Source organism: Lycorma delicatula, chromosome 12 (assembly GCF_047948215.1).
Source record: "Lycorma delicatula isolate Av1 chromosome 12, ASM4794821v1, whole genome shotgun sequence".
Lineage (NCBI taxonomy): Eukaryota > Metazoa > Arthropoda > Insecta > Hemiptera > Fulgoridae > Lycorma > Lycorma delicatula.
In genome coordinates, this window is record NC_134466.1 from 6,517,449 (window position 1) to 6,534,979 (window position 17,531).

Genomic DNA, 17,531 nt, shown 5'->3' on the forward strand with positions numbered 1-17,531 from the left:
AATATTTTATTACAAATTTTAGTTTAAACTTTATAAAGCTTCGTAAAAAATAATAATTTTAAGAAAGCGTATCCCTTTTACTTTTTGAGGAATCTCAAAGTTAGACGGTCAGGTAGTATTTTATAAAATTAAAAGAAAACATTTTCAATCGGTATTGTTTCATTCATGTTTAATTAAAAATAACTATTTTGTCGATGATAATTAGAGGAAGTAATTTTTATCCTGAAAAGAGATTGCGTACTGGAAGAAGTTATACGTATTGCCAAAAGATATCGTTAAAAGTATGATGTTAAAGCTATCTTAATCGATCTGTTGCGGCGAGCCGGTGCATTTGTAGTGGGGGTGCAGTATTTTATACTATGTGTAGCCGGTTTCGTTGTCATTCACATGCGGTGGCTTCATAGCTGCCTTCTCAGATATATACTTATTAAAAATACTTATATATTACTAAAATCAACGAATTTGAGAAGTGATCGTTTAAAATAATTGAAGGTATGTTTTATTATTTTTAATATTTAGAAAAAGAATTGAAAATAGCATCGGTTGTTGAATTGACATTTTATGGTGAATCGTTATAGATTAGTTCATTGTAAAACCACGTGTTTATTGATGTATGTAAAATACATAAAAATGTTATTAGGTAGCTTTGATGAAATAACAACAATATTTGTTAGTATAATTACTAGAAAAATCTATTAAATCCTCGTAAAATATATCGTATTGATTATAATCTAACCTAGACTTGACATTTTCGATTGCAACAAATTAGATTAACTATTTTATAGGGATTTACTATTTTATACGTTATTTCATAGATTTTTTTCGATTTAACTGTATTTTAAAAAAAAATATTTTTTTGCTTACGCTTTTACCTTTAATCTTTGTTAACGGTCGGGTTGATTGCAGGTGGAATATTTATTATAAGGTTAAGTATTTCTGCTTGATATATCACAATCGGCCGATATACATACACTATTGTTAGTTTCAGTGCACAGTTATTAAATGTTTGATTTTCATTTTTATTAAAAAATATTTTGTCTCGTTTTCATAAATAATTTTACTGGTATGATGAAATTTTTCGTTCGTCTATGCTTTGTATTAATATATCTGTATTAATCTATTATAATTTATCTTTAATTTCCTCTTTTAGTACTGGAATTTTTTCTTTTCTGTTATTTGTTACAAAAAAAATTTTCTCGGTTTAAATTATTTAGTCACGGTTTTTTTAAAATACGGTCCACCGGTATAGTTAACGTTATTTTTTTTTTAATAATATATTTCAAAATTTTCATCTAACCTGTTCATTTAAGTTTCAACATCTTGATGTAAAACCATATTAGAAAAGAAGTGTATTTTCTAGACTACGTAAATTCGTTTTTTTTTTTTTGTAATACAACACTTTACTGGCTATCAGTGTTTAACTAACCTGTTACAGAAAAAACGTTGCTTTTGAAATTTTGCTGGAAATTAAATATATTTTTATGTTAAAGGAACAGTTTAACCTAACTTTTTGAAAACGTTTTACTCGTAAGTAATATTGAACTAAATTTTTAATTTCCAGGTTATTTCTTTTAATAAGGGAAAATGGTCGTATTTAAATTACATAAACGTAAAATTATGGTTTTTAAATCATCCTAAGTTATTACGTAACATTTACTTATAAAAGAAAGATTAAAGAAAAAAAGTGAAATGCGTTTACAAAGTCATTTAATATTTACAAAGGTTTTTGTTTACTACAACGTTATTACATAAATAACACTATTTTACTTTCCCGTATAGCTCTACAAGGAAAAATATTATATCGGTTCAATACGGGCATATGCGATTTTCATCGGATCTTGACGTTTTGATACTTAAGAAATGAAAAAAACCGGATGGAAATTTTCCGGGTGTTAATGTTTGTTTGTGTGTGTTCGGTGTCGGGCTCTAAATCACCTTATATCTCCAGAACTACGCGAGCGATTTTGAGTAAACTCGGTCACATTACTTCTATATACGGGGAATTGATGCCATTACATTTTCAACTTAAGAGGTTAAGGGGGTGAGGCTGTAGAGCAAGGTCACCCTCAGTATCTCGAGATTTCGCCTAATTTAGGTCGTAGTTTTTTAGGGCATATTTGTTAACGATTAAAAAATAATATTTGAAAAAAATTTGTAAAATCGCACCCCTACTCTAAAAAATGCTGTTGTAGTAGTGTACTATGTTATGACGTCACAGGTGAACGGAAGAATTAAATAATATTTAAAGTGTAAAAAAGTAACTCGTCTGGCCTCGAACTAGATCGCCCTGTTGATCCGGCGCCTAGAGCGTTAAGCCTCGCGGCTACACCGGTCTGCCGACCGTACAAGCGAAATTTGTTGTATGCAAGTTGTAAAATTAATTACTTAGTGCCGACTGCCGCCGCTAGTACCGCGAATTAAATACGGTTAGCGCGCGCGCTTTAGTTAGAATCTTTGAATTAAGTAAACGAAAAAGTATCGGATTTAAATAAAACGATAAATATTGTAAATTAATTTTTGCGTGTAAGCCGTGTATCTGAAACAAGTGTAGTCGGCTTTTTTTAAAATTAATAAACGCATTTTATAAATTCTTTTTTAAAATAAATTATATATACTTATTGCCAATATAATAGCTGCGGTTTGTTTTTTAAAACTAAAATAATCGGAAGCGCGTAGACATTAGTTTTTCATTTATTTTTAAATCGCCTAAATCAGAATAACGTTTTGAAAAATATATTCATCGGTGGAAATTAGATTTTATTTATTTATTAAATACGATACGTTAATGATAATATACGTTAAAAAATACATTTTATTTACTTTAATAAAATAATAAATTTGATAAGATTTATTAAAAAACGGTTTTATTTTAATTTAATTTTAAATAAATATATAAAAATATGGATAAAATTAACAGTATTTACCGGGAATTTTACGTAAGAATATTTTTTTAAACTCCTGTACATTTCGCACGTGAGGTGACGTTTGATTTTGGTAATACCGCCTTTCTTCTTTCCCCATTCATACTTAACGTACGAGTATATTGTGAGTTAAACAAAAATCGAATAACTGGTTTGTCTTATTTGCATTTTCACAGTGGTTTGAGAACCCTCAGAGTATAAAAAATAATAAAATAAAACTAGGGCGAAATTCTACATGATGTGTGTATATATATATATATATATATATATATATATATATATATATATATATATGTGTGTGTGTGTTTTTTATATTAAAGTTGTGTCACATAATACGGAACGGGTTAACTTTTTGTGAATCGTGACGCATTAATGCCAATGAAATTTTATTGAAGTCAGACAAGGGAGTAGTTGAACGATTTATTTAAATCATGGTAGGATTAAATACAGCCGGAAAATTTTGAAAATCACGTAGCCACCTGTTTTATTCAGATTTATTATTGTTTTAAGTGATAGAGAGAGAGAGAGAGTAATTTTACAACTATTTAAATAAATAATTATAAACATTTTTATTTTTTTAATAAGAGAAGAAATAAATAAATGAGCTGTATTTATTATTAACGATAACTATAATTACGTCAATAGCGGGAGAATTAAATTTTAAGGGCAATCGAAATCCGAGAAATTTTGGCAACATACTATACAGACTGTTCAAAAGCGACCCGATTTTATGGAAGAATGCTTCCTTCTTCCATCGAGGATAAAAGGGTTACACAATGCAGCAGAGAATATTCATCGTCTCCCGATACATTAGATGTGCCGGTTACGCCCAGATTCAGAAACGCCTTCGCAGAAAAGTTCGGTGTGTATGCAGCAAACATGCGGCAGGTGCAGCCAAAAGCGGTCGACCGAAATCGCTAACATTAGAAAAATTGATCGACGTGCAAGCTACATATTCTGTTAATCCCAAAAATTCTGTGCGACGTCTACGTTGCCAGTTTCGTCTTTCTGTTGGCAGTGCCCGCACGGCATCTCGCAAGCGTTTAAAGATGCATCCGTACAGAATTCATGTTGTTCACGAGTCGTTACCTGCAGACGCTGGAAAACGCGTAGCTTTCTGTCGGCGGTTCATGTCGTTTGTAACGCCATACTGGAAAGAATTCGACGACCGGTTTTGATCTAACGAGACGCGGTTCCACCGTGATGCGTACGTGAATGCGCAGAATTCACGCGTTTTGTGTACGGAAAATCCACATCGGCTGCACGAGTCTCTTCTGCGCGGACAAAAAGCGGGTTGTGCGATTTCACGTAGGCGAATCTCGATGACATTTTTTCACGCCGCAGTAAACGGCGAGAGCTATAACAGAAGGTGCAACAATTTGTAAACCCTATACCTGCCGATCGGTAGAGTGCACGCGGTTTTCGCAGGACAACGCTAAGGCTCATACAGCCGACAACACTACGACTTTCTTGGATCGGTGTTTTTACGGATAAGTGATTTCGAAGGCGTTGTGAATGACACCGAACCAAGAAGCGGTCTTCTGATTTATCCCCCCCTGACTTTTCTCTTGGGGATACCTGAAGCGTACCGCTTACAAAACTCATTCTCACACCGTTCTTTGATCGCAAAGCGAAATTGTGCGATGTGTCGCTGCAATTCCTCAGCGTGTTTAACAGCACGGAACGTCGTGTTCGGTTATGTGAAATCGCATAAAAAGGCTACTTTCAAAAACTATCGTAACTTACTCATTTTCCTATAAGTTTTCGTCACTTTTTGAACACTCTGCATATGATATACATTTTAATAATAGACACGTCCTGAAGTTCTCTCTCTCTCACTCTCTCTCTCTCTCTCTCTCTCTATATATATATATATATATATATATATATATATCTGCCATACTTTTGGGATATTTCTCGTATTAAAATAATGAATTTATATGTATTATAACATCCGGATTTTTGGGTCATTAAGTCTGAAAACGTGAAGATCCGGTGTAAACCGGATATGCCCAAATCGGACCGGTTATAATACTTTCCCTTATAGAGCAATAGTTCTGCTATTGTATTACACGGGAAAGTAAAAATATTCAGCAAACAATGGTTGGTATCGCCGATTTAAATCTGTAATCTTAAAATTTTCTCAGTCGTAGAAAAAATACGGTATGCAGCTCTTTATAATGTACTCTTGGGAAGTTTACGACACTCGCCAAGGCTCGTGTCGTAACTTACTTCGCATACGTGCATTAATGGTTATCGTTACATGCTCATCGCGTAATGTACTGTTATAGTCTTAAATATTTCTTTATGCTCTTAAAAATGTACTTTTTTAATTTTTTTATAAATAAATAAATTTCTAACAAAGTTCATCGACAATTTTGTGAAGTCTTATAAAAAAATGATTATAATACGATAGAAAAGAAATAAATTGGACTCGGTAAAGAAACTTAGCAGAAAAATTTACAGTATTAAACGGAAAAAATCTTCATCTTATTAAAAAATAGTTTTGTAAAAATTTTAATATTTATATGAAAATACATAGAATAGAATAAAACAAGAAATTTGTAAAAAAACCCTGAAAATCGCTTTAATAAGTTTATGTTATTTATGAAATAATTATTTACAGTTAAAAGTAATAACTGACATACATTCAAAGCGGTTGATCGATGTTTGTACACTAAATATCCAACGATATCAAATTAGGTATAAAATGTGCCGTCTATTAGTCGATAATATTCTACTTACAATAAGCGGTATATAAAAAATGAAAAAAATATTTTAAATTATAGAAAATATATTTTTATTTGTATTTTTACTGCCGTTGTGTCGCCAAAATTTCGGTTTTCAGATTTCAACGGATATATCTATTTTGACCATCCCTGAATCCATATTGACCGGTTCGGCGTGACGTTTGTACGTATCTCGCTTAACTCAAAATCGATTAGTCGTAGGATGTACAAATTTTGGATTTAGAACTGTTGTAACATCTAGTTTTGCAGTTCCCCTTTTGATTGCGATCGACTGTACCAAAAGTTTCCAAAAAGCCCAAATCCAAAAACATTTGGGTTTTGGATTTTTTCTTAACTGCAGTAATAAACCCTAATCGAGAGCTTTTCAATGATGAATAAGCGGTACTTATTTTCATCGGTTCCGCACTTATAGCCGAATAAAATTTTAATTAATGAAATTTTGATTTTAAACGGAAGGAACATCGGTTCAAATCAGACTTCATCTCCTTTTTTTTGTGAGTTCAATATATTGATTTATTAATAATTATTAACCTCCGATTGTAAAAAAATTACAATAAATAATAATTCAATGATAATTAAAAAAAATGGAAAAAATTAGAAGTTATTAGTGAAATAAAATTTTGTAAAAAATTAAAAAATTTATTAGAAATAATAGATTTGGTAAAACAGCTGATTAATATTAATTGAAAATTATAATTTAGAATCGTATTATTTTTGAATTTTATAGTTTAATTTTATTTAATTATTCCGTAATATCTGTTTCGTTTTATCTACATTGAAGTTAATTACCGAGTGACTGAAAGAAGAATAACTTTTACAATTAGGCATATATGCCCGATCTTTAATGAGTTTCAAAAAAATTCTATCTTCTACTTCTCTGATATTCTCGGACAATATTCTCCCAAGTCGGAGTCGATCGTCATTTCGTTTATTTGTTTTTTGTTGTCGATCATCTAATCGCTGTTTGGTTTGATGTAATTCTTGCGACCTTAATTTGTATATAAGTTCTCTAGTTTTTAAGTTTTCTCTCTTTATGTTCATCATCTGTTAGTATTTTTATTCTTTCTTTGATTTTAACATTTTCTTCCTCTTTATATTTATCACCTTCTCTTAATGTTTTTATTCTTTCTTTCTTTGCAACGTTTTCCTCCTGTTTATATTTATCATCTCCTCTTAATATTTTTATTCTTCCCTTGTTCTTAACATTTTTTCCTCTTCATATCATTTTTACTTCCTTGTACGAAGTAAAGGAAGTATTGTGTTCGCGAGAAATTTCGGTTTTCAGATTTCAACGAAAATATGCATTTTAACCGTCCCTGAATCCATTTTGACTAGTTTAAGCTGACCTCTGTACGAATGTATCTCGCATAACTCAAAAACGATTAGCTGCAGGGTGTTGAAATTTTGGATTTAGGACTGTTGTAACATCTAGTCGTGTACCTCCCCTTTCGATTGCATTCGACACCAAAAGTGTTAAAAAAAGTGCAATATCCAGAAACATTTGGATTTTGAACTTTTTCTTAATCGCAATAATAAAACCTCGTCGAGAGTTTTTCAACGATATAAGTGGTAATTATTTTCATCGGTTCCAGAGTTGTAGCCAAATAAAATTTTAATTAATGAAATATTTGGATCTTACAAGGAGAAGGCAAATCGGTTCGAATCAGACTTCATCTCCTTTTTTTAAATTTAAATATATCGATTTATTAATAATTATTAACCTCTGATATATAGCAATAGAATAGTAACAGCACAAACTCTTTTCAAATGAATATTCATACGCTAGACACTAAACTTAATCGTGATCAGCTGTTATCGCCAACCTATGAAAAAGTAACAATTTTTAATATGTTTTTGAAGGATAGCTTTTACATTTATTTTTATAATTTTTAGTTCTGTTTAAAATCGTATCGCTTTTCCGAGTTTTGTGTTTTGTTTTGGATCGAACAAAGTTGAAAATTCTCAAATTTGTGTTTAATTTTAATAGACCTTATTTACATCGGTTTTTTCAGAATTAAATTCTGTACAAAGTTCTAGAAACCTTTATCTGTTTATCGGTAAACTAACAAAGTTTTTTTTTTACCGATTTAAAAAGTGTATTTTCCGGCAATACCTTTTTGTTAAAACAAGCGAGATAGAGGTCTGGGTCCGCTTTTATTGAATTCCTTAAAACAAAAAAACCGTAAGGAAGCACCAAATTTACTCCTTCGATTTGTACCTCGACAATTAGGACGGTTTATTTTCACAGGGGGAACAGAAAGCAGGGCTAAATATTTCGCGAGCCGAAACTCGCTAAGGAACGGTTTTCTGATCTGCGTTTATATAAACTTATTTTTGTCTATAAATATCCCGAGAGATTACCGTGCGATTTGGAATCGCTCCGTATAACAAATTTTATGTCGTAAAATTAAGCATTTGGTATCCTATACTCCAAGAGCGGGTGATGCGCTTGAAAGTAGGTCAAGGTTATACAAATCATTAAAAGGGATGTTGCATTACAGGACAATACTCATAACTCGCTACTAATCGGTATCCTTGTTTTGTTGTTTATTTAAACAAATTAAAATTCAATAAATAAATAATAATTATATCTATATATTAAGCCGGTGATTCCCAATCGGTGCGCCGCGAAATATACTAAAAGCTTCATAATTAATTGAACCAAGATATTTATAATTATTAATTTAATGTTAATAAAGTAAAAAAATAATTACGAATAGTCATAATTTTACTTAGGGTAGGGGGCCGCGACTCGGGAAAATTTGGGGACCACTGCATTAAGCAGTTAATTTATTTTTACTTGGGCGAAATATCGATTTTAATTTAACATTGCATTATATAATTCGTAGTGGAAGCAGGTAAATATGATTGGGAGTACGATGAGGAATTAGCTATTATAAAAACACGTAAATGATGTATACAACACATCTTATGAAAATACATAAATTAACTGTAGAGTAGTGTAGCCGCTGATAATAATTTAACGGAAGGGATATGCGATAGGTCGTCGTAAGCGGTAAGAAACTAGTCGCCGATCCGCAATCCACCCTCAACTAAGCTTTCTAAACTTTGATGAATAATACTACACAGAATAATGGAAAAAGGGACGAGACTACTTCGTATTGTAAAACCGGGTTCAATTATGTAATTTATCAACAAAAGTAGGCGTGTGGAGTTATAAAGATACTACTTAAAAGAAATTTCGAAATTGTGGTCTTATTATCTCGGATAAGATATAAATTATTTAAGTAAATTGCAAAACAAAATTGTCAAAAACTGTTTTTAAAAATGTTATTTAAAATTTTAATAGATGACCGTTTCAATTTTTGAACGCTCACCGTAAGTGGACGTCGAAGAAAAGGTATGTACGGAAGTCGTTCGGAAAGTTCGCGGTTTGATACAGAGATGGCGCGAGTTTGACCGAATACGTGATATTTGTATAAGTATAATCTGTGAGATGGCGTGGTGTGAAGTTTCAGACGCGTTCGTTTAGTCGCTTGTTTGTGAGAATCGAGTAAGGCAAATAAGTTTTGACGTTTTCTGAAAAATGTATTAAATTGAACTTCGAAGCGATAAATGTTGCGTTTTCTCTTAAGTTCTAGATGTAGACGTAAATCTCTTGAAACTGCGGGCATTTATAAATCGGTTAGTAAAATAGAATAATTAGCAGTTAGGATATCACGATAAAAAAACATTAACAAATAGATTTTAATAAGGTTAAACTCAAAAAAGCTCTCTTATCGTTTTTCAAAAATTAACTTTCCTAAAAACGATCCAATTCGTGTTTATTAAATACATTAATTTTTACAAAACTACCTTTTCTAATAAATTAATTTTTGTTCGGTTTCTTGGTAAATGTGTGCGATAACTAATTTATCGGATAAAGCATGGCGTGCAGTATTGGGCGATTAAAAATACATCATAAATAAGTAAAAAAGAATTATTTTACTTTCCCGTCTAGATAGCGCTGTAGAGCAGTGTCATAGCTCTAGAAGGGAAGGCATTGTAATTCGGGAATATGCGGTTTTCATTGGATCTTGACGTTTTGACACCTGATTAACTCAGAAAACCGGATGAAAATTTTGCGGATTTTAATGTACGTGCGTGCGTGCGTGTTCGGTGTCGGCCTCTAAATCACTTTACATCCAGAACTACTGGACCGATTTAGAGAAAATTCAGATTACTTCTACATATGGGGCATTGATGCCATTAAATTTTCAACTTTTCGGGAGCGAGGCTGTGTAGACCAAGGTCATCTACAGTACCTCGAAATTTCGCCTACTTAAGGTCATATTTTTGTTACCGTATCAAAAAGTAACAATATGCAAAATCGCACTCCCACATCAAAATATTTTGTTATCGTCGCTAAGTTATGACGTCACAGGTGAGCGGTAGAATTAAATAAATGAGTAATATTTAAAGTGTAAAAAAGTAACTCGTCTGGCTAGGTCTCGAAATAGATCGCCCGGTCGACTCGGTACTTGGTGCGTTAAGTCTCGCGGCTACATCCGTCTGCCGACCGACTAGCGAAATTTATTCTTTGGAAGTTGTGAGATTACATTGGTTGAGCTAGTGCTGACCGTCGTCGCTAGTACCGACACACCACAGTATGAACGCGCGTTTTATTTAGAATCATTGCATTAAATAAAGAAAAATACATATATTTAAATAAAACGATAAATATTTTAAATTAAGTTTTGTGTTTAAGCCGTCATTTTGTGTGTAATCAGAAACAACCCACGGTTGTAGGACTTTTCCGGAACGCGACTTAGCCGTACAACCGTGTTGTCAGCTTTTTTTTATTATTTATTTATTACATATAGAATGAAAATACATTATTTAACCGGTTATCGATGAAAAGCCTAGCGGACTTTCGCGAACGAATATTCTTATTACGATTACTGTTCGCTTAGTTATTAATTCATTTCTATCGCAGTTATTATTTTGTAACTTTTACTTACGCTACATACGTTAATATAATTTATTTCTCGTGTTTTAGCGGTTTCATGGCATTTTTTTTTTCAATTATTAAAAATTTAGTTCATCCGCCATTTTCGGAACCTTATACTTGATTTACAAAATTGACTGCTATATATTTTTATGCGTTTTAGTATATTACACCGTTATTGCAAAATTATTGTCACAAAGTTTTAATTTTGGCGGCCATTCGTGTATTTTTGTAATCCTCCATCGATGCTTAATCTGAAACCAGAATCAAAATCCGAGACGAAAAGTGTTCGCATTCATTAATACATATAGAACATCATTCAATATCGAACAGTTGGTTCGTTGAAAATAACATCTAGAAGATGGTCACCATATTTTTTCACACATTCCAACAGTTTTGTACGTAGGTTATCCGTCTTTTTTTTTCATTGTGGCCACGTAAATCGTTTCTATGAACCACCTCTTTTTAGATTCTTTCTTTTAGGTTCTGGTGGGTGCGTTTGGAATACTGTGATTTTAAATATCCCTAAAGAAAAAACTCATGCTAACACTTATAGTGATCTTGTAAGCCGTTTAATGTCTCCATTCTTAGAGACGGCGGGATATGAAAGCCCTTAAAATGCGGCTGTAGCATTGAAATAACCAGAAATGTGTTTATTCTGGCCGAAGGAAATTTTCTGACGTTCTAAAACAGCATTGTGAATTTACCCGAATTTACACCCTTATCTTCGTCCTCGATGAAGTATACCCCTATAATTCCGAACGATTAAATCCCTTTTCAGCCTGTTATTGACACTACGGTGCAAAGATTACGCTTTCGTGTAGTCTTTGAGATTGTACGCTTGAACGGTAGCGAAGGTTTTGCTGATTGACGAAACTTGAAAGGTGGAAAAGAGACTCGTCACTCGTCAGAAGATTATTTGAAAGTTCTGGAGGTTTAACGTTTATCACGCTCGATAATCGACCATAGAAGGAAGTGTACACGCGTGATTATTCGAACGGTATCGGAGATGTTAGTAAAAATATCTTCTTACTTCGAGATCAGTACAAAATACTGTCGCATCGACCGGTTAGGAATTTGTTTTAGAGCGGTCTCCACTCTCGCAATTTTTTTGGGGGTATGCACACTTTTAACGCTTTTTTTGTTTTCTTTCGATGCGGATTCGTTACCTCGAAGATCGATGGGTTTTTATTGAGCGGTCAGAAGACACCGGATCATTATGAGGAATGTTAAAATAATTCCGAAATACTCGCTGCGCGGTCAACTTTGTAGTATACTATAACATCATTAATTTTTAATTTAAGAATTCACCTGCCAACGGCTATTCCGGAAGCCCACCGCTCCTGCGGTTTCTAATCTTGAGCTTTTACCTGTGGTCCTCAAAAAGCCCTCAACGCTTCAACATGTAGCACTCGCCGGGCAACGATGTCCATCCCCTCAGCCTTGTGTAATCAGCCGAGTAAGGGTTCATAAGTACCTAGGTGTTTTGTTTCATGATAAGTTGCTTTTTAGCAACCACATTAAACAAGTTGCGGCGGACGCTGTCTCTGTGATGCACAAACTTAGAAGGATTGCTCGGAAAGACTACGGGCTGTCGGGTCGCCAAATGTACTTGGTGTACCGAGGTGTCTTCGAGAGTATGATCGCATACGCGGCGCCAGTCTGGGCGCATAGGTTGGATAGAAATAGAGCACTGCTTCAAAATTTAAGGAGTGCCCAGCGCAGAGCTTTAATTGTATGCACTGGTGTTTTTAAAACAACCTCCTATGAGGCTACTACCGTATTGGGAAAGGCTCTCCCAATCGATTTAGTGGTGAAAGTTCGAGCAGCCATGTGGAAGTTGCGAAGAGGTCGGGAAATCGAGGTATTTGGGATACGGTTTCGGGCCGGGCTAGAACCGGAACGGAACGGTGATCACAATGCACCGGGTCTAAATTTCGAACAGTTGCCCATTTCCCGCCTGCGGAAGAGGCTTTGGGGCCTCGCGATGGAGGCATGGCAGCATGAATGGCACACCACGTCTAAGGGAAGATCTCTGTATAGATTTATACAGGATCTGGGGGGATGGTATGCCTCAAGTTCATTTTTAAGGGCGGCGGGTGCCCAAGTGCTCACCAACCACGTGAATTTGATGCAATATCTGTTCAGGTTTCGCCTAGCGGCTGATGAGTTGTGCGTCTGTGGGGAGGTCCAGTCGAACGAACATCTAATGTTCGACTGCCCTGCTCTTGGGGGGGCCAGAGACCGGGCCACCCTGGAACTTAGAGGTCAGGGGGAAAACTGGCCGCTCATAAACGGCGAATCAATGTGGCGTGAGCCGCATTGTCGGACCGTGTGGGAGTTCCTCGATGAGGTTGCGATGTTCAACCGTCATCGGTAGTTTAAGTTTAATTTTAAAGGGGATTTATTGATTCCTGTGGCGTGTCGGTGAAAACCTTCCTGGAAATAACGGCTGCCATCAGCCGATAAGCTCCAAGCGCTTTAATGGTGGACAGGCACTAGCTGGCAAACAGCGACCGAGGCGTGACGGTTTCTTCGCCCGTATGGTCTTTTAAAGGATTGAAAAGAAAAAAGTCACTTGGTGCCAGGTCGGAACTACGGGCAGGATGGTTGAGAATATGCCGACCGAAACTGTTGAGATCGACCGTTTTGCCTGCGTTCTGGGGCCGAGCGTTATCGTCAAACACACCAAACTCCGTTTCTCATCTGCCCTCTTCTTTTGTTTAGAATTGTTTCGAAGGGTCTAACAGTATCTGTCGGCGTTTATAGATTGACGTTTAGTCAAAAAATCTATAAATAAAATTCCTTTTCGACCCGAGAAAAATATCGCCGTCATTTTTTATCGCAAATGTTGTGTTTTGATTTTTGTTGCGTACGGGAAACCAGTATGCCGCCAGCGCATAGAATGCTTTTGGATTCCGATGTGCAGTGAGCCGCTCTGGTTTCATTAATAGAGTCGAGGAATTCTTCACCCTCGATCTCGTAACGGACGAGAAACTCCCGAGCCCGATGAACTCGATTTGCTTCCTATTTGATTTTCGGTACCCCTTCGAACACATTTTTCGAAATTCAGACTGTTTGTTACCGTTTCATACAAAATAATTCAACCGACTTCTGGACACATTTCACGAAGTTCGTCTGCAGTAAAACGGCGATCTTCGCGATATCTGAGATATACGAGGTGTGTGAGAAAAATAATGAAATTGGTAACACTCCGAGCGATCTGGCAACGCTGTGTCTACCGGTATGTGCTAGACCAGTTTGATCACCCCTTCCACACATGCTCAGTACGAGTTTCAACTCCGTTCAGCCAACACATTATTTTTGTCGGCGCCATCGGTGAAGTTGTGTTACGAAAATGGAGCAATTTTAATTTAGAGCGACGTTGTGCAATCAAGTTTTGTGTTGAAGAATCCGTGAATGTGACCTTTGAAAAGTTGAAACAGGCCTACGGAGAACATTGCTTATCAAGAGCACAAGTTTTCCGCCGGCACAAATTATTTTCGGAAGGCCCAGAACACGTTGAAGATCAACCTCGCTCAGGGAGACCTTCGACTTCAAAATCTGACGAAAACGTTGAGCGCATGAGGCTGAGATCGGACCGTCGTTTAACAATAAGAATGATGAGTGAACAGTTAAATTTAAACGCTTTCATCGTACGTCAAATTTTGACAGTCGATTTGGACATGCGAAAGTGGTGTCGAAAAATCTCACGACGGAAAAGAAGGACAACCGAAAAAAACGTGTGCGTTGATCTTCTTGAGAGGATTGACAATGACCAACAGTTCTTCAATCGTTTGATCACAGGTAATGAATCCTGAATATTTGAGTACGATCCTCAAACAAAGCGGCAAAGTGAAGAGCGGCACACTCCGTCATCTCCTCGACCTAAAAAATGTCGGATGAGCAAATCAAAGATCAAAACCGTGCCGATTTTCTTTTTTGACAGTAGGGGTATCGTGCGTAAAGAATTTGTTCCTTCAGGACAAACTGTCAACCAAGTGTTTTACAAAGGTGTCCCTGAAAGGCTCAGGAAAAGAGCGATTCGCGTGAGACCAGACATTGCAGACAAGCGGATGCTTCATTATGACAATGCCCCGTGTCACACGGCCATTTCCATCAGGGAATTTTTGATCTCAAAACGCGTTCCTACGGTTCCTCAACCCCCCTATTCACCCGATTTGAGTCCTTGTGACTTTTTCCTTTTCCCGAAATTGAATCGAGTCTTAAAAGGACGTCATTTTGGAACTCTGGAGAACATTCAAAAGTCTGTGACGGACCGGTTAAAAGCCCTATCGGTTGAAGCCTTCCAGCGCTGCTACCAGGAGTGGGAACAACGGACTCCGCCGGTGTATAGCTGTCCAAGGGAACTACTTTGAAGGGGATAATATTGTTGTTTGAAAAAAATAAAAACTTTAGTAAGTAAAAAGTTAGTCTCCGTATTTTTCTCACACACCTCGTAAGATGTAATGAGTAGTACAAAGTTTATGAATGCCTTCGCAAGATGTAGTCAATTATCAGCTTGTTTTCCTTCCCCATCATGAAAGTAGTTACTCTGGATTAATTTTTCTTTTAGTTCAATCAATTTTTTTTTTTTAGATACTAACGTTAACTTTTTTTAAATTTATCTAACGACTTGTTATTTAAAAGCCGAACATGCTTTATATATAAGCAACCGATTATATGTTTGGCTGTAGAAGACGATGTATTTGTCTTTAACATTGGTTTTATCTTCAAAAAAAAGCCAACGAAAGACTTCAGCTTTTAACATAACCTCATTTCCAAAACCTTGCTGAAACTTATTATAACATAGTTTTATATACAAATACCGCTGTTTAATGTACCAGTCATTCAATTCCCGTGAGAGAGCGAGAGAGAGAGCATTATGTATTTACTCTAAGCAAATTATTTTTTAAATAACGAGTTTAAAAAGTTTACGTTAGTCGTGAAAAAAATAATTAGCGTAATTTAAGTAAAATTAATGTAGAGAAACTACTTTGGCGAGGTACACGTTGATTGTTAACTAAATCTTGCGGCTACACTGACAAACTCCGTACAATTCGTAATTCTAAGAATTCTATCTAAAAGTGCGCTCTGCAGTCAGCGGTAGAGAATGCTGCTTATTAGTGGAATTAAGTTAAGAGACACGGAAAGAGCTTTTTAAGTAAATATTTTACATTTCTAATTATAAAAATACAACTCTAAACGCATACACGATTATATTAAGAGATATGTTTTATTATCGGACAGTCGAAGAATTAATTTTTAAAAAAAATCGTTTCTCTTTGTCGCTTTAGGGAAATCTGCCTGGTTTCTTAACGCTACCCGGCTACGTTTTTTTTTCTTTGACGAAACGAGGAGCCTAGACTTTATTCGATAAATTCATATCCGAATCGATACCCTATCATCCCGTATCGAAATAGGAAAATCTATGATTTTCTATGACGATTTCGATGCAGGGGGAGATTGTTTCTTCTACCGTGACTCTTGCGCTTATAATCCAAGATATGCTATCGAATTCACGGTAGACATATCGACGTCATACTTTTTTGTGGTGATTACCGACGACCGTACTTCTAAGGGTTGAGAGAGAACGGATATATGTAACGTCAGTGAGCTAATCAAGTTTGACGTTGTTCCTTGAAGGATGACGGCTTTGATTATTGTCGCCCGGTTACAAATCGACTAAATCACCGTCGTCCTATAAAGTCGACAAATACAGGTAGGCAAGAGCTAATAAATCGGTTGTGCAGTCGCCTTCATGCGGCTGACGTACTTTTTATTTCTGTTAACTTCCGGCTCGGATTTTGAAGTAAGAGGAGTAACATGAATTTTTTGATACTCCGAATTTCCCCTCGGGTTAATCAGCCGAGTAAGGGTTCATAAGTACCTGGGTGTTTTGTTTGATGACAAGTTGCTTTTTAGTAACCGCATTAAGCAAGTTGCGGCGGACGCCGTCTCTATGATGCACAAACTTAGAAGGATTGCTCGGAAGGATAACGGGCTGTCGGGCCGTCAAATATACTTGGTGTACCGAGGTGTCTTCGAGAGCATGATCGCATACGCGGCGCCAATTTGGGCGCATAGGTTAGATGGAAATAGAGCACTGCTTCAAAATTTAAGGAGTGCCCAGCGCAGAACCTTGATAGTATGCACTGGTGTTTTTAAAACAACCTCCTACGAGGCTACCACCGTCTTGAAAAGACTCTCCCAATCGATTTAGTGGTGAAAGTTCGGGCAGCCATGTGGAAGTTGCGAAGAGGTCGGGAAGCCGATGGAGGCATTTGGGATGCGGTTTCGAGCCGGGCTAGAACGGAAGCGGAACGGCGATCACAATGCACCGGATCTAAATTTCGTTCAGTTGCCCGTTTCCCGCCTGCGGAAGAGGCTATGGAGCCTCGCGATGGAGGCATGGCAGCTTGAATGGCACCCCACGACTAAGGGAAGATCCTTGTATACGTTTACACAGGATCTGGGGGGATGGTACGCCTAGAGTTTTTTTTAAGGGCAGCGGGTGCCCAGGTGCTCACCAACCATGTGGATTTGAAGCGATATTTGTTTCGGTTTCGCCTAGCGGCTGATGAGTTGTGTGTCTGCGGGGAGGTCCAGTCTAACGAGCATATGATGTTCGACTGCCCTGCTCTTGGGTGGTCCAGAGATCGGGCCACCCTGGAACTTAGAGGTCAGGGGGAAAACTGGCCGCGCGAGTCACCGTGTGGGAGTTCCTCGATGAGGTTGCGAAGTTCAGCAGTCATCGCTAGAGTTTTTTTATTAATCTGGGTTATACTGATTCCTATAGCGCCGCTGTGGGAAGTTCTTCCTGAGATAATGGCTGGCCACCAGCCAGATACAAGCTCCAAGCGCTTTAAATGGTGGACATGCACCAGCTGGCATACAGTGACCGAGGCGTAA

The 17,531-nt window shown here is 36.3% G+C and overlaps 1 protein-coding gene across 1 annotated transcript in view; it reads left to right on the forward strand.

Annotated features, from left to right (window-relative positions):
* Positions 1-386: 386 nt before the first annotated feature.
* Positions 387-17,531, forward strand: part of NaPi-III (Na[+]-dependent inorganic phosphate cotransporter type III) — a 144,192-nt gene continuing 127,047 nt past the window's right edge. The window contains exon 1 of the mRNA XM_075379761.1: positions 387-492. The gene's annotated coding sequence lies outside the window, so the exon portion shown is untranslated. The remainder of the gene's footprint in view (positions 493-17,531) is intronic.